This window comes from Pogoniulus pusillus, chromosome 23 (genome assembly GCF_015220805.1).
Source record: "Pogoniulus pusillus isolate bPogPus1 chromosome 23, bPogPus1.pri, whole genome shotgun sequence".
Lineage (NCBI taxonomy): Eukaryota > Metazoa > Chordata > Aves > Piciformes > Lybiidae > Pogoniulus > Pogoniulus pusillus.
In genome coordinates, this window is record NC_087286.1 from 20,830,839 (window position 1) to 20,848,817 (window position 17,979).

Here is a 17,979-nt window from a genome sequence, read left to right on the forward strand (position 1 = left end):
GTTTTACTGCCACAAAACAAACAGAACAAGAAGCTGACTTTGTGTCTTGGCCTTAGGCTGTTTTTCTTTCTGATGGGGTTTGGGTTTTTCACTTTGTAAGTCTAAGTAATTTACAGTCCAATCACCTGAGGTGTTGTGCTAAGACATTAACACATACTGAGCCCTACTGTCCCAGATAGTTGTAACCAGGACTTTCTTCTTCCTTGTCTCTGCCTGCTTCCTTGCATACGGCCATTGCTGTAGAAGGCCCCCAAGTCATGTCATGCCAAATAATGCATGGTCTTCAGAGCTCACTGGGGGAGACAGAATCTGGGAACAATGTGAACAGGCACAGCCAGGCACTTCCACTAATTGTTGGTGTGGACGATGGGATACAAAAGCAGAAGGAGGGAGTGGGGAATGGTAATGAGTCTTGGTGTGGAAACGACTGTGTAAAAACAAATATGCCTGGGCTTGCTCTTTGGGAATGTACATGTTGCACAGGAGAACTCCCACAACAGGAATCCTCTGTGTTAGTCTGTCCCTGCCAGATCATTTTAGAAAGTTTCTTTTCTATTTGTTCAACACTAGAGGCTTTCTTGGCTATTTGTTGATGTGGATGGAGTTAGCAAACATGAATTGTAACTACTAGTGGCAATTTACTACTAGGCTAGCTTGAAATTATCTGTTTGGGTTGTTTTTTTTCTAGTTGCTTGGTATTGCCTAAATATTGGGAATGGGAAACTTATTTAATTCTTTATGTCAGCTACTAGTGGCATTTCAAAATTTATTCTGCTGAAGTGGAGTGAAATATGTAAGTAACTTTCTTACATAGTGTGTCCTCTAATCTAGAACAGACTGAAGTGATACAGCATAATTAAAACAGAAGAAAGTTGCACATTTGGGCTTTTTTAATCATAATGAAAACCAGAATTTCCTCTCAAGAGTTGAATAGAGTGCTGACATAGCACTGTCTTTTGCTTGCACTCTGAAAAGCATCAGGTAAAGAAAGTGATGAAGGGATGACCATTTGGTAGGACAAGTCTCAGAAAAGAGCATTTATCCTGTAGGATGAGAGCTACTCAAAATTATGATAAATTGAAAAAGGGATTAGTAAAGTTAGTGACATTCATAAAGTAAACTGTGTAGATTTATGCTGCATCACTCAGTGAATTTTAGCCATGCCAGAAAGCTACCAACCCATGCTGGGATTCGGCATCCCCTGGTGATGAAAGGACTTCACATCAAGGAAGCAGAAAACACAAATGATAAGCGGGGAACTTGCATGTTCATCTGTGCCTGAAAGATCATCATACTCATGTTGAGAAGTTGACTTTCCTGCAGTGAAATGCAGCAGGTGCAGTTAGTTACCAGCACAATGCAGCACAACTCACAAAAGTCCTGGTGTTTACTTTGTCCACTCTCTAGAAGCATCACAAGTATTTTACTGAACTGAGAACCACTTTGAAGGCCAAAGGAAAGGGAATAGCCAGCAGAAACACCAATTTGTTGATTATATAATGGACCTATCATTACTAACATGATTATACCAATGCAGTTGCCTTTTTTTGCAAGACAGGTTCCTAACAATGACTGACCTTGAAAAGCAGTCTGATTATGCCAGGCTGTATTTCATAGGGAAAATTGTAACAGAGTTAAAGAAGATGGAAAATTGTTTACTGATAGAAATGTGATTGCTAGTAGCATTGCAGAAAAGTGAGGATGAAGAAAGTTAGGATGGTTTATCAAGGAGTTAGATTTATCCCTTCTTAGTTAAGATATGTAAATTCAGTGCTGTGAAAGTTATCATGAAGACAGCCTTGAAGACTGATTGTGGCTCAGATCATAAACCAAGATCATCATACTAAATGTCCCTTTTGGAGCTTCTATTTTGACAGGAAAGATTGACCTTTCAGTGCTTACTGCTGAAGATATTTATCATTCTATTGTGGAAATCCAACCTTCTGGCACTGGGCTGGGAACTTGGTTTCACAGTGAATCCTAAACACCTTTGCCGATTCTCCTTTTAAGCATGTTGCCAAAATACCTTGTCTTATTCTTCTCAGTCTTTCACTTTTCATGTCAGATTTCTCTCTATTCTATGTTCCTGGTTTTGTAATCCTGTGATTTCCAAAAGCCACTGTAACCTCTACACAAGAACCCCATCCCCAGCAATATTCCCCCAGCCAGAAGCACTAGCTGCTATCTCTAGACACAGTTTCTAAACCTCACTGGAATCATAAAATACAAAGAGCAAAAACCTTTCCTGATGGATCTTTCTGGAAGAGGATTTTTAGGTCTGTGCACATTCCTCAGACCTGGGAACACCTCAGGTTTTTCAGAAATTTTGATGGCTTTGGCTGCCCAAGGGTGAGATACTTACTGCTGATGGGAGCCACAAGGCTCCTGCTGTTTCAGTGGGGGATAACACAATTAGCATTTGAGGAGATTTGAAGAGTATTTTTTTGCTTGAATGACCTGTTCAGTGCAGAGCAGGGAGCAGCTGAACCTGCTGGAAGATTTCCAGCTATGCATGAGCTGCTCACCACTAGATCTGCTGGCTGTGATTCTGCTGTTACTTGCCTCAGTGGGAATATTTTCACTGTCATCACTGAAAGCTCTGTCATCAGTGGTGGTGGGGCTGGAGGCAACAAGATGAAAATGCTAAGATTTCATTATGACTCTGCAAGTTAGGAGGATGGGAGCAGCAGCCACCTAAATCTTGTGAGTGTATAAAGTATAAATGAGCAAAACAGGATAGAGAGCACTGCTAGCAGGATCAGATCCATTTTGTACTGGATAACAAACCAGCAGCCTGTTTTTCTCTTTTTTTTCTCCTACCCGAATTGTGCAATGATTTGTCAAATATCTAAGTTACCTCTGGATGTGCCACTGAGAGCTGTCTTTCCTTACAGACAACCTTTATAGTGCTGCTTACCTCACATCTTACCACATTTAGCAGGCCTGTGCAAAACACTTGATTGAAGAAATCCATGATAGAGGTGGGGAAGTGAAGCCTGGGTAGAGTCATAATATATGGCTGATGCTATGGTTCACCCTCTGCTATTCTGACTGTTTTACAACTGTAATTCTGTAGCTGTGGTTTCTTCTGGCAGTCGGTATGGAGGGGCAGGTAAAAGGTTGAACTCACTGTGAGCCAGAAAACCTAAAATATCTCTGTGAGTATTGGCAAGGTGCCCAGACTAGAATAAATGCATTCAGCCTTTCCGTTTCACATCCCCAGTGTAGAGACAAAATAGAAGAAGGCCAGAGAGAATCCTGACAGGCCATATTTCGTTTGAATGGAGGCCTGGTAACTACATGAGATCAAGAGACAGTTATAAGGCTAAGCCTTGTACTTTATATGGATTTATAACGGTCATTTAAATGAAGTATGCCTTTGTGCACAGGCTGAGGATTTGGAAATTCAAACTGTTTTAAGGATGTTTGCATAATAAATGATGGGTGTTATGTGTATAAACCTACCCATAGACCTGACTAGATTTTTTTTTTAATCATAGTGATTTGCTTTTTTTTTCCCCTGAGCATCATATCAGAGTTTATCATTATCTATTTAATAGAAGAGACCTTCTATCTATCCCAGTTTGCACACAAGGGTAGCTCTGAGGAGAGCTTGATTTTTCCAAGGAGCTTCCAAAAGTTCCAAGAAAGATTAATTTCCATCTGATAATTAATTAAAAATAGGCCTCATGAACTTCATATTCTGTGATATTCTCTTCCTCAGGCTTTCCAGTGCTGCTGTCCATGAGTCTGATTGTGTCATTTTACTGCTTGGGAAGGGATCTGTAATACCAGTGTAGGGACAGGACCTACCTTGGCTGGCTAGATCTGAAATACTTGGTGTGGCACATTGTCTGGGCTGCTCAGGAGACTGTAACTTTGGGAAGCAAGTATCATATTATTCTGGCAATAGCACTGGCATTTTCTTGCTCTTGATTTTGTTATTGTTGAGAAATTGCATGTAAAGCAATGGTGACTGGTGCAAAATATTTGTGTATTCTGTGTGTAACTTCAAGGCAAAGTTAAGTGCAAATGTTGATCTTGTACAAAGGTTAAGACTTTTCAAAGTATATCTGTTCATTAAGCTGATCATAGAAATTCAGTCAAACATAAAGTCAGCTGTTGCTGGTAGTTCATTAACAGAGTCATCTAAAACATTGTCCAAAGCCTTAATTTCTGAATCAGGTCATGGATGTCTCTTTTCCTTACCAGTCCAAAAATACAGCTGATTCGGTAGTTAAAGCCAAGCCTTACTGCAAGTAGCAGTATAACCTCCTAACCACAAGCTTGCTTTATCTTGGATCCAGCTGTTCTTCTCCTTCCACATTGTAGGGCTGCAGAGAAAGAGGATATCCTTGAGGTATGAAGCGTGTCAGTCTTGACTAACACCTTGATGACTCTGTTCTTGGTCTTGAAGGGTTCATGTAGCCCAAACCAAGCCCTCACTCCACTGACCCGGCAGTTAGTAACTTTGTTGGGTAGACAGCATGTGGAGAAAACTCTGGAACCTTCCCATATAAAGATCTCTGAAGGGCTGCAGAAGTGTAGTTTTGCTGTAGATGATGGCACATAGATTGACATACAGCTGCATCTGGGACAGAGATCACTAGGTTGTTCAGTGCTGCTTAGCACCACTAGGACAATTTGTGCAGGAACTGAAGAAAATGCCTTCATCTGGAATACCTGTTGGAAAGGCCTGTGGCAAAAAATGCAATGTGTGGAACAGTCAGAATTCATTGTGAGATCCTGAATGGACACAAATGGTTTAGTTCTCTGTGACTAGAGAAAAACATGGGTTTGTTCATTCTGTGTAAACTTAAATGCCACTGCAGCAATCTACCTGTACTGGTCCTGGTTTGGAGGGGTTCCTAGTGAATATGAATTGTGAAATATCACTAATCTTCAGACTGTTGTCTTAGGCACATGCAAGACTCTGATGTTCCCTATGTTTTGAGCCTCGCTCAAGTTTTCACTTGCCCATTAAACACAGGGAAACCTGCTTTATTTGAACTTGCCAAAGAAGTGGACTCTTGGAGGATATCCAGGTTTTAATTGATGGGGTATTTGATCCAAGTGTTTGCTTTAACTCTCTCCTAAGAGAAAAGCCTGTTGAGAGAGCCAACATAACATAATAACCCTTAATGCACTGGCCTCCTCCAATATCCTGCAAATTTCAAAGTCCTTAGGAGAAATGTTTGGGTTAATAATACCCATGCTGCCCTGAAACTATCATTACTTCTGATTTAAAGCTTGAAAAGAAAAAGTAGAATAGGGAACTTGCCCAAGTCTGTAGCAATCTGGAGAGTAAAGCTGAGAGGCTCCCTAGTGTTATACCTAAGCTAAAAAACCCATCATGCTTAAAGCCAGAATTTTTTAGGTAGTTCAGCACTGGCACATGTCTTGGCCCACTCTACTGCTGATTCTGCGCTGACTCTACATGGGGCTTTTACTGTATATTATCAATCCTGAATCCCTTTGGCCTCAGGAGTGTACCTTTGATGAGATCTGTTGCCAGACTCCTGTGTCAAGAGATTTATACCTTCATCCGTGGATAAAGTCAAATTGACACATCTGAGGTAGCACCATGAGCTTATGGTTCCCCATAAAACATCCTTTCTCTGCCAGTTATTGTTACAGCTGATGGAAATAAGCCAGCGTTAAATAAGGGATGGGAAGCTGTAGCCTCACCTTCAGCTGAGTACATCTTCTCTTTTGTTACTCGAGTTGTATGCAAGGGCAGGCAGTGTTTCAGCATGCTTTTGGCTCCAGAAAAGCGCTGCTGAGGGAGCAACAGAAGTTACTCCCACTATTTTATGAGACAGGTCAGCATAGTGATGCCTCTGGAGAGCCAGTTTTCCCTGAGCCCTGGGGAGAGCTGAGGAGGAGCCTATGCTGCAAAGGGCAGCCTCACCATGGGAACTGTGCTTTGAACCTGGAAAGGTGGTGACAAATGGGTTCAGTGTTCTCTCGGCTGGGCCTGGTTTAACGAGTTGTGATCAAAGCAGTCTTCTAGGTGGCTGAGAGAGGTGAAAGTAGGAACCTTGGTGATGACTGGTAAAACGTTTGCAGTGCCAGTGCTGTGTATTTCTGTTACCTCTCCCATCCCTCTACAGGAAGGTTGTTATATTTTCCTTTCCTTTCTTTAGCCTGTTTTCTTGTAATTTTACTTTCAGAACTTTTCCTTCCTCTTTCTGAGCTTCTCTAATCTATTAAAAAGAAATGTCTGTCAGATTCACAGTAGTGTTCGCTTATTTGTTTGTTCTTTCCAGGCTCTTCAGTAGACTACAGAGATAATTTCTACCTGGCGATTAGTTTACATGGGTAGGATCATCTTGATTCCCCTTTGAAGTCATTATACATCTCTTCCTCTCATGCTGGGATGTTTGAGACTCTTGTGTATGCAGATGATACATTGTTATGAGTAGGATCCCATGTTTTTCTTATATGTATGTATATGGGTGTGCCTGCATGCACCCTTATTTCATAGAATTGTAGAATCATAGAATCAAGCAAGTTAGAAGAGACCTCCAAGCTCATCCAGTCCAACCTAGCATTCAGCCCTATCCAGTCAACCAGACCATGGCACTAAGTGCCCCATCCAGTCTTTTCTTGAACACCTCCAGAGATGGTGACTCCACCACCTCCCTGGGCAGCCCATTCCAATGGCAAAACACTCTCTGTGTGAAGAACTTCCTCCTAGCATCCATCCTAGACCTCCCCTGGCACAACTTGAGGCTGTGCTCCCTTGTTCTGTTGCTGGTTGCCTGGGAGAAGAAGATTGAGGCAAAGAAGATGTTAAGTACCTCTGCCTTTTCCTCATCTTTTGTTACTACATTCCCCTCTCCATCTAATAAGGAGTGGAGGTTGTCCTTGCCCCTTCTTTTGCCGTGTGTATTTTTGCATATAATCCTTGCAGCACGTTGGAGAAGGACTAGAAGCATGGCATTAGGCAGCAAGGACTTCTTACCTCAGGTTTAGTATCTTTTGTTGCAGCTTTAGCAAAAAAATATGGTTGACATACTCTGAATGCTGGAAGGGTCACTCTCTGACATGTGGCCACAGGTTGTGTGCTGGTCCCTTTCCAAATTTGGAAAACAATCCAGCCTTAACCTTGCTGACCTATCCTACATTTTCATGTTAACTGTCTCGTTATAAATACAATGCCTACTTTGCAGATGTCCACAACCCTTCCTGATCATTAGGCATCTGAACTGTTTCTGTTCTCCAGATCTACCAGCTATTATGTCTCTACAGTACAAGCAGAAATTCTTGGGCCTAGAGAAAATGCTAGAAATAGTTATCATTAATTCCGCTTCTTACTCCATAAAAGGCATACAGGCAAGAAGGATGCTTCTTTAACCTGCCATTTATTTCCATTTCCTGCTCCTGTAGGAAAATCATGTGGGCAGTCCCATCATATCTTCTCTATAATAAACTTCTTCCATCACAGCTTTCCGTTTTTTTTCCCTGCCTAATTTCCAAGCTAAATTTACTCACAATCAGTTTCCATTCTCTAATTCACCCACAAAGTGTCCTTTATCTCCCTTCTGCCTTGTTGTTGTTTATGTATCTTATGTAACTTTGGAGAAGGATCACATACACTCTCAGCTGTCAACTGTGAAACTAAGTGAGCCAGGCTCTTCTAGTCACGTCCCACAAGGGAGGCTCTGTGTTCCTCTCATCCTCAAAATAGTCTTTTGATGCACCTGTTCCCAGCTGAATTAACCTTTCCTCAGAAGGTGACCGAAACTACAAGTTAGATAAGTTTTCACAATGCTAATATATATATAAATATGTATGGTATTAAACTTCTGCTCTGCAGGCTTCCTGATGCATGTTCTAATCACACAGGCTTTATCCATAGCAGTGTTACAATGATAGATAACTTCTTAATAGAGGTACACCTTAGTTTGGCTCTATCCAGATGTTGAACACTCAAGCTTTAGACATAGTCTGCAAGTACATAATTTAGAGAGGGTGCTAAATTAGTTATGTTCTATCGATCAGATAAAATTAACTCAATTTCTGTTGCCCCAGTCACTGATGTTATCTGGTCCTCTCATTGAGGTATTCCGGTGCTTCTGTTAGCGAACAAGCCCAGGAGCCTGGTACCCTTTGCAAAGTGTCTGGCTTAGCTTAAACATATTGAGGTTGTTTGCCCAGGTTTCACTAGGTGAAAGAGTGTTGCTTTTCTTTGCACTAGGGACTTGGAATTCCTTCTTGTTCTCCATGCTTCTCAAGGTACCAGCAAAAGAGAGTGCAGAGAGACCCTGCCTTACTCTCATCTCTGATAGCTGGCACTTGAGTGGCCCAATGTGGCACAGAGAAAAAGCAAGAGGATGTGCAGGGAGTAACAGAGAGCTTTCTGTGTCCAAAATAAGTCTTGGAAGGACTTACTAAGAAACTGAGATCTTTCCCACAGCTTTCTGGCTTATTGCTAAGCCAGAGTTGGGAAGAGTTTCATGCAGATGGCACAGGACAGACCTGTGTTTCCCTTGGAAACCCTGTCCTCAGCCACAGCGATAGATCTTTTCAATTCAATACGGTGCTGGTTTTTATTTTGATAAAGAAATTATTTTTTCTAACTTTGCCTTTTTTACCTTGATTTGGTCTACAAGTCAGCTTGAAAAATATGTACATCTGAGGGGAACATCCAACAAAGTTTGTCGAATTATAGCCCACTAAAGCAGGGCTTGTGTTTGCTGAGCACTTAGGTAATGTTTGCTGCAGGTTTGGTAGCTTATAGATAGATCTCTTGGTGCAGAATTGTGAGTGAAAATAGATCCTTTTCATGCAGAAATACAAACTAATTATCTGACCACGTCGTTAAGACCGTATTAAACATATTTGGTCAGTGCTGCTTCTACCATCCTTGCAGCAGTAGTAGCTGTCTGGAGCTTTAAATTTATGACAGAGTGATTAGAGCAAGTGGGTAGGGCAAGATGTTTGGTGGTTTGGCTAAAACATGATCTTTGGAGCTGAGACTGCCTATATCATGGTCTCCCTCTGTTTCAGGTAACCTGTTTTTCACCCATCTTTTATTAATGGGGTATATAATTTTTGAAAGAAGCTGAGCTCATTTAATTAGAAGTTGCTCAAATACTGCTTTAAGGTCCTCTCCAGCTGGCTTGAGAGGCTGATAATGCTTGGGATAATTTTAAAAGCTTTGTTTCCTTTTCCCTTCTGTTACATATTACAAACTTCCCTGTCTTGCCTCATTAAAAAAAACCTTTTGCTGTCTCTTTTCTCTGGTTTCTTTGAAGGGTGAGAGCTGTCCTTTTTCAGTGGTGATATTGAAGGGAAATAGAAGGTTAATACAAGACTGGGGCAAATAATTACTGGTTTCCTACAGTGCTACCAGTTGAATTGGCTTTCAGCTGTATTGTGTGCTGCAAAGTGGTGACTTACAATTGGCTGAAGCTAATGATGGGGCTGGAGCAGCTGTGATATAGCAGGACAGCAGAAACTTGCAGAAACAACTGGTTTTGTTAAAGCTGAAAAGGAATGGTTTTTTTCTCTCCTTTCTTGTGTAAGTGCTCTGAAAGTTTTCTTGTGCTGCTAGATGCCTGCTGAGAAGCAGCAAGATATCAAGAGTAAAGCTGTTCGTGTGTATGCAAACTGATGTAGAGAGATGTTTAATTTATTGGTGATACTTACGCTTTAGTAGGGGTTTCTTGTAACTGTTGTTTTCCTATGGATTTAGTGCTTCTGGAAATGGTCCATTTATCCAGAGAGCAGGTGCTGCCTAGCCCCTGGCCTGGCATTGCCTTCGGCTCACCTGCCAATCTGGATCCACTTGAGAGGAAGCTGTTGTCCCTTTTGGTGTCTGTTCAGCTTACCACCATCCTGTGGAGGTCTGAGAAGTTGTGCTTTGCTGAAATCTGTGGTAGTTTTATGTTGCAGACTGTGGACCATTTGAAATTCAACCAAGTATAAATTCATCTCATGGCAGTGAAGCTGATTTATGAGGGCACTCTCTGGGAGGGCTGCATGGCATTTGCTATGCCAAGGGAGCTGTCTGTGTGGCTGGTGATTCTGGAGAGAAACAAGCTGCTGCCCTTTAACTGTTATTCCTACCAGCTCCTTTTTCTGCTGTGCTGTTATGAAGGCCAATGTAGTTCTACCAGAGAGGGTTTTCTTCAGGGAAAATGTGTCTTTTACACTATTACTTAGAGTCTTTTCATCTGTGCTAGCCATGTTGGTGCTGCTCTCCTGGGGCTGCAGCACATACTCTGAACCGCGTCAGTGCGTTGCTGTAAATGCTGAGTGCTTCGTTGTGTCCTTAATCCTTGCTGACTCCGTCGTTTCTGCCTATTATCAGAAAAGTGCTCACCTCGGTAGCAATCACATATGGTCCACTGGACTTCATCTTCTTGCCTGCATCATCACATGAAGTGGCGTTAGAACTGGCCGGATCTTTCCTCCAAAGAGAGGAGAAAACAAAGGGGAAGGATGAGTGTAAGTGGCTCTTCTTATCAGCAAAGAAGAGGATTTGTTTTCACAGGCTAAACTGCTAATGCTGAGTGACATAAGGAAAGAGGTAAGAGGGCTAAGTCTTTCAGGAGGGTTGTGGGGACAAAGTGTGTTCTCCAGGTTGCATACTAAAGACAAAGCAAAACCAATGAAATTTTGTAAAGAAAAAAATTAGCCACTCCAAGAGGAAGCTTAGCAGAGAAAACGGGCAGCAGGCAGCCAAGTTGTGTCTGCACTAAGGAAGCCAGGACCGATAGAGTCTGGTGAAGGTCATCCTCACAGTAAGAAATGAGCAACAGGAGAGAAAACTCATAAACAACACAAGAGAAATTTCAAAGAGTAAGGAGCCTAATTTGCCTTACCTTCCTCCAAAGTAATTTACTATAGCTGCACTGCTTGGCAGAGTTACTGCCTGAGAACGGGTTGTCCCTCGATATGTGCTTCTGGCTTCTACTGTCTGCTAACAAGTAAGCTTCTGAGGCCAAAGGGGAAAAATAGATTTTGCTGATGTGATAGTTGGTGACAGAGAAAGAAGTCTGTGAAATACCAGAGAAAGCTATCAAAGACAGAGTACCTTTCTCAAAGAAAGCTAAGAACCAATACACAGGTTGAAGTATTTATCTAGGGAGCCTAAATCCCATTCACAAAACTTTAAAAACAAGATACACATTTTGCAGTGTGCTGACACATGGTCTCGTCACCAAAACAAAGAGCTTGAAATAGAGGTGGCAGAAAATCTGACCTTTGCTCTTGGTCAGGTACCAAACAGGTTACCCATGGAAAGCTCTCAGTAAAAGCTCTGATTAGATACCCTGGTTCCTGAAAATCAGAACTTCATAAGAATCAGATGGGATTCCCTCAGTGTTGTCCAAGTATTTGATATAATTGTGAGTGGGACATAGTGAAAAGAACTAATGGAATAAGGAGGAACAACTTGCTTTAGTTTTTTACCAGGCCGTCTGGAGTTGGTGATGTCTTCTAACAAGCAATTTTGCCTAGTGGAAGTGGAGGTCTGAAACAGCACAGGCATACAAAACCTTGTGTGTTTCCCTCAAATGAGGCTTATTTTGGTGAACAGAACTTTTAGCATTTCAGAGAAGCAGACATGCCACTGAGTCTGCTTACTCTTGCCACGGGTTTTGCTATATTTGCCATCTGAGCTTCTTGTGTGCTGGACAACACAAAGCAGGGCTGCTTCAAAACACAACAGTCGGCTTGTTATTAGTAGCTTGTTTGTTTGTCCCTAGGCCTATTTATAAAAACAGCCGCAGGCAGGGAATTCTGCCAGCAGCCCAACCACTTAACAATTACAGATCTTCTCTGGAAGAAGTGTGTTCAAATGTATGCAACAATGCAGCAGCAAACCGTAGCCCCTGCTGCCACATGTATGAAAATAGACATTTTTGTGGGGGGCACTTGTGAAACAAGGTAATGAAAAACACAATCTCAAGCCGTATCAACGTTAATGTGTGTGAAAACACAAGGTTTAACTTGCAGGGGCCACTGCTAGTTTAGAGAAACCAGGTCCAGTAAAGGCTGCAGAATTCCAGAGGAAGTCACAGTGGTCAAATAGATGTTAATTTGAAAATATGCACAGCCTGCAGACTCGGAGAAGGAGTTGAAGGGACCGGTGCTTACGTAGGGCCAGCCCCTCTGCTTAGCTTCAAGCACAGCATTAGGAGCAAATCCCTCTGCAAGGGAGGAAATTCTTTTAGTTTGGGAGGAGATGGCACTGTCTGGGTTTGTCAGTGACGTGGGACATCACAGATTTCAATTCCTGAGTGTGATAGATGGGTGACTGCTGTGCAGATGAGAAGTGCTGTTTAAGTAGTGGATGTAAAACTCACAGAGACCGAGTCATAGAATCACAGAATGGTATGGATTGGAAGGGACCTTGAAACAGCCTCTAGGACAAATCCCCTGCCAAAGCAGGATCACCAAGGGCAGGCCACACAGGAACACATCCAAATGGGTTTTGAAAGTCTCAAGAGGAGACTCCACGACCTCTCTGGGCAGCCTGTTCCAGTGCTACATCACACTTGCAGAAAAGAAGTTTTTCCTGATGTCGAGGTGGAACTTCCTGTGTTCCACTTTGCACCTCTTGCCCCTTGTCCTGCCAAAGGGTGCTACTGAAAAGAGACTGCCCCTTTCTTCTTGACACCCACCTTTGAGATATTTATAATTATTAATTATACCTCCTCTCAGTCTTCTCTTCTCCAGGCTAAACAGCCCCAGGACTCTGCTTTTCCTCATGAGGCAGATGTTTCAGTCCTTTAATCATCCTTGTAGACCTTGTTGGAATGACTTTAGTATTTTCCCTTGGTGGCAAAAGTATGCTAGAAGTAGGAGGCTTAAGCATTTGGATCTGGGTTTTGGTTTTGTTCAGACTGCTGCAAGAGCATAGCAAGATTTTGCATGCTTTGAACTAGGGGGTGAGGGAGTTGAAATGAATCCTGTAGCACTTGCATAGGCTTTTTTCTTACGACTTGTTTATTTTGTCATGTGCAAGCTAATATATAGCAGGACTAAGGAGTAGATGCAGCTTCTGACAAAGTGTTAAGTTCTGCAAAATTAGTGACTTCATTTTCTTCCTTCCCCTCCACCCCTCTTTTCCCCTTGTCTCTTTAGAGTTTAAGAATGGGGAGATGAACAGAGATGTAGCTCACAGTCTCAGTTCCTCCTTTTTGCACAGCACCCTTGCTGAATTGCTGTCCCTCCCCTACAAAATTTTCAGATACTGTTCTTTATATGAAGGGTTAAGATTTGCTGATGTTGAAACCAGTCTCCTGTTTACAGTCATTGCAGAACTGTAGTATGGAAATTTCCATCTGCAGCAAGATTGGGGCAAAAAAAGTCCCTGCTGATTTTGTGAACATTTAGATCCATATAAAGTAATAGTGGTTGAATCAAGTATATTAATTCTGATTAACAGATACAGTGTGTTCAGCCAAAGCCCCCCCATCCTCTGGTGAAGTTAGCTTGCTCTGCCACTACAACCAGCAAAAGCTTCTCTGTCCTTGCACAGGAGCCACAGTTTCACTTGAAGGACCTAAACTGCATAACTCTGATAATCTTTGTATTGAGGTCTCCTAAAGGGAGATATGATCAAGGTGAAAATCCACTGACATTCTAATTATTGCTGGCTGTGAGATAACTTTTCTTCTTACTAGCTCTTTCATCTCTTTGGGTGATGATGAGTACAAGGATGTCAGTACTTTTGGAGACTAGAGTTCATAGAGCAAGGTGTCTGGGATAAAGTTTATGATTTGATTATTTTGTGATTGAAAAATAAATCTGTGGATCCTAGAGGCCCTTTGAAGAAACCAGACAGGTGCTTGCCTTCTCTAAAAGCATATTTCATGTGCTGTGTTTTACACATTTCTATGATTACAAGGGCTGCATTTTCACACAGAAGTTGCACTCAATTTTTTCCATCTCAGTTCTCAGAACACATTAATAAAGCACTTATCTCCCTGCAGCCACAGCTGCCTCTCTTGCTCCTTCCACAGTCCAGCAGTGTACAGGTCACACAGTGTTTGCATTGGGCACAGAAGTGTACACTGCTTATGTTTAAAACACTGAAAACCTGCATTAAAGTGTCTGGTAGTTTCTATTAAGCCCAGGACAGAAATTATTATCATCACTTTAAGTTCCTGACAGTAGCTGGTTTTGGGAAGAGGTTCTTTCCCAAGCTGATGCTTTTCAGACACATGAATGTTGTTTGTCACTGCACCGGTCTGAGAAAGAGTAATATGTTCCTGAAACTGCATTGCTGCTTTGTGTACCACTGAGAGGAGTCAATCTCTTTCTTGTGGGCTGTGTGCTTAGTGCTCACTTCAGCACTCTTCAGGCTGGCTAATGACCTTGGCGATCTCAGCATCTTTAGGCTGCTCCGAGTGACTGTGTTTTCATGAGAGCAAAATGGAGGGTGTTCCACTTCCTCCTATTTTGCTTTTAAGACAAGTTATAATTAATCTTCTTTTGCCTTTGTAAACCCCAACCCAAAGTTCTGCATAAACAGTAACAATCAGAGTTAGTAATTTAGCACTACAGCGATCTCTACTTTCAGAGGCATTTACAGTCATCACATAGTTAACTGTCACAACAATTCCACTGTAAAAGAGCTTTATGCCCATTTTTTAGCTGGGAAAACCTTTTGCTGAAGTGTAGCAACAACAAAGCTGTAAGAGAGCTCTATGCTCATTTTTTGTCTGGGGAAGCCTCTTGCTAAAGTACAGCAATAATAACAGATGGCATTGGGATGGATTCTGGCAATGCCTTTTGCCAGATTGAAACAGGATGCCTTTGGTTTACCTGGCAAAGTAGAGTAGATGATAATGCATAATCTCCATATTGCTGAGAAGGGCAAGCATCCCCAGGCAGCATCTGAGGAAGCTCTGTCATGTGTTTTTAACCATGCACTGGCATCTGCAGATGATCTGTTGGAAAGGTGGCTGGATCTCCCTTTGTTGCTGTGTTGATTACCTGTAAAGGTGTTGGCCTTCTGCTCTCTAGCTTGCAGGTGCAGGAACGCTGGAACAGAGAAGCAGGATTTGCCCAGAGCAATGAGGAAACACCGTAAGAATCAGAATTTGTGTTTAATCTGACTGCCTTTGGGCTGCCAGCCTCTATCTGAAACATTATGTGTGGCACAAGAAATGTTTCAGTGATCATTTTAAACTGTTTTTTTCAGTCATGAATTTGTTCCCCTCAGAGCAGGTGGACATTAATAAGGAGAATATGGATGTGGAGATGAAATGTTAATGTGAACAGTATTCCCACATCAGCACTCTCTTGGGTCTCACAGGCGTTGTCATGGTCTCAGAGTGCTTTCCTAAAGGATGCTGTGCAAGCTACTGTGTGTCAGGATAACACCCTTGTGCCATTTAAGAAGATTGGTTGCTGTCTCTCCAGCTTCATTGGTGGTAGGAAAGGCAGTGAAATAGGAGGAAAAATTCGATGAGCCTTGCTATTCCTAAAGCTGTGGCTTGAAAGTACAGAAAAATCTGTTTCACAGCTTTTTTTCCCAGGCAGTTTGATTGGTTTTATTGCATACACGATCTTCCTACTTTGTGTAGAAAGGAAAATGTACAGTGGAAGAGGAAATATCTTAAAAATTAGACAAACCCTACACACAGCCCAGGGGGCAATCACAAAATGTTTGCCAAGCTTTGTTGGTGCAGAGAGGTGTATTCAAAAGATACCTGGGTCTGCATACATGGGTTTGCACAGCAAAACATGGGCACTTCTGATTAGAGGTGAGATCCTGGCATGGGGCAAGGCAGTGGGATTTTTGCCAGTGATTTTAATCAGAGCCAGAATTTCACTCTTTGTCTACAATCTTGTGTAATCTCCCTTTGAAGTCACATGAATTTTTAACCAATGTCTTGTATAACACCAAAACAATGCACTGCCCACCCAATATTTTCTGTTTTCCTAAACTGAATGCTCCAAGTATGTTTTCAAAAAACAGAGATGATACTGAATTAAGATTAGGATTCTTCCCCCCTATTTTGAAACATGGAGTGTTTATACAGCCACTTTGATGGTGTGGGTATGTTTTTCTTCTAAACTCCTGGTCCAATGTCATAGCCATTCATGGATTGAACTTGAGGTTGAGGTAAAGATTTACATAGATCCCTTCCAACTTGAACTGTCTTCTGATTTGATAGTCATGTTTTGGATCCTGGAAAAATGCCTCTTAGACTAATTTGCTGGTTAAGAAACTGATAGACTGCTAAAAATGCAGTTTGTCTTATTTAACTCTCTGCCACAGTTCAAGTAAAGATTTTCAAGTTTTGGTTCATATCACTGTGTATTTTTAGGGCTCTGTAGCTAGAGACTGGCTCTCCTGAAAGCTTATGAAATTCCATCCAGGCAGAATATCACTCCAGCATCAATGTAACATCTGAGATTTTTAAGACTTTTTTTTTTTTGAGTTCTCTCTGGTGGGGGCCTTGAGTTGAAAGTTCCGCCCTGGGAATTGTTTCAAGTGGCAAATTAAGAGGTTTATGAATAAACCTTGGAATGCAGGATTTGCAACAGCAGGTGAAATCATTGGTCAGCTAAGTCTGTTGGCCTGCCTCCAGCAGTTGCCAGTCTCTAACGCTGTAGTGAAAATTTGTTCTCATTTCTCAACATCTGTTTGAACAATTGAGCTGGTTGCTTCTATCAAGTGTTATAGGACAACAATGGGAAAAGACAGCCTGTGTTTCTGAAGCGTGGTTGAGTGCCTCCCACTGGCAAATTCACACATATTTTAAATATATATATATATATTTGGTACTGAAAGTTTCAGACTGTACATCTGGCAGTCCTTGGTACCAGTACAGGCTGGAGAATGATGGGGTTGAGAGCAGCCCTGCAGAAAAGGACTTTGGGGTACTGATGGATGAAAAGCACTTGCAGCCCATAGGCAAATCATATCCTGGGCTGCATCAAAAATAACGTGGCTAGTGGGTTGAGAGAGGTGATTTTGCCACTCTGCTCTGGTAAGACCCTGCCTGGTGTAGTGAGCAGCTCTGGAGTTCTCAGCACAAGAAGGACATGAGCTTACTGGAGTGGGTCCAGAGAAGGATCACAAAAAGTGTCAGAGGGCTGGAACACCTCTTCTCTGAGGAAAGGCTGAGAGAGTTGGGGTTGTTCAGCCTGAAGAAGGGAAGGTTTCAGGTTTCCAAGAGAGGCAGTAGGTGCCTGACCCCTGGAAACATTCAAGGCCAGGCTGGATGGGACTCCGAGCAACCTGCTGTAGTTAAAGTTGCCTCTGCTTCTTGCAAGGGAGATTGGAGTAGGTGACCTTTACAGATCTCTTCCAACTTAAATCATTTGATGATTCCTTAGTCTGGGATGGAAAGCTGGACAGATGTGACAGTATAATCTCTGTCTATCTCTTGCGCTCCACCTAAACAGATTTTTTTTCCCACCCATCTCTCTTTAACTTTGTGACTCCTGAGAGAACACAGGATGTAATCTGGCTTTTGTTTTGCATCGTGACTGTGAGCTCCTGAAGGAAAAGCTGAAATTGCCAAGCACTGCTGTAAATTGGACTGATTGGCTGCCTGGGCATTCTACCATGCCTGCGTTTCTCCAGCTAAATGCAAAAGAAATACAGAGCTGTGTTGAAATGAAAGCTTTACATTTTTTACTATTTCTGCACTCATAATACAACATTCTCAAAGATGTTTACTGTTTGGTAGTTAGTGTTCCTGTGTAGGTAGTTGTTGTTAGTACTTTAGATATTGTTACTGTGTTTACTAATCAGAGCAATGTTTCTATACTCTGAAAAGTGAGAAAATTGCCAGGGTCATATTTCATCCTTGCACGCTCAGCACCTATTTATTATATAAATATTATCACAGCAAGCCCACTACAGTGGAGCGTGTCTTTTGTCAGGGTTTCTGCTTTCACCAGTGTTACCCAGACAACACATGAAGAAATCTCCCTAAACAGCAAAGCAAACAAGGACAGTGGTGTGACTTGGTGCTACGCTACAGTGACCATTGGCTC

At 42.1% G+C, this 17,979-nt stretch overlaps 1 protein-coding gene and 1 long non-coding RNA gene across 5 annotated transcripts in view; both read left to right on the plus strand.

Moving 5' to 3' along the window:
• The window catches only part of PRKAG2 (protein kinase AMP-activated non-catalytic subunit gamma 2), a 224,845-nt gene that overhangs the window by 42,986 nt on the left and 163,880 nt on the right, over positions 1–17,979 (plus strand). The gene's annotated exons all lie outside the window — the stretch shown is intronic.
• Positions 9,441–16,013, plus strand: LOC135185750 (uncharacterized). The gene is made up of 3 exons (XR_010306583.1): positions 9,441–9,529; positions 10,322–10,540; positions 14,989–16,013. It is a non-coding gene; the product is annotated as an uncharacterized LOC135185750 (long non-coding RNA).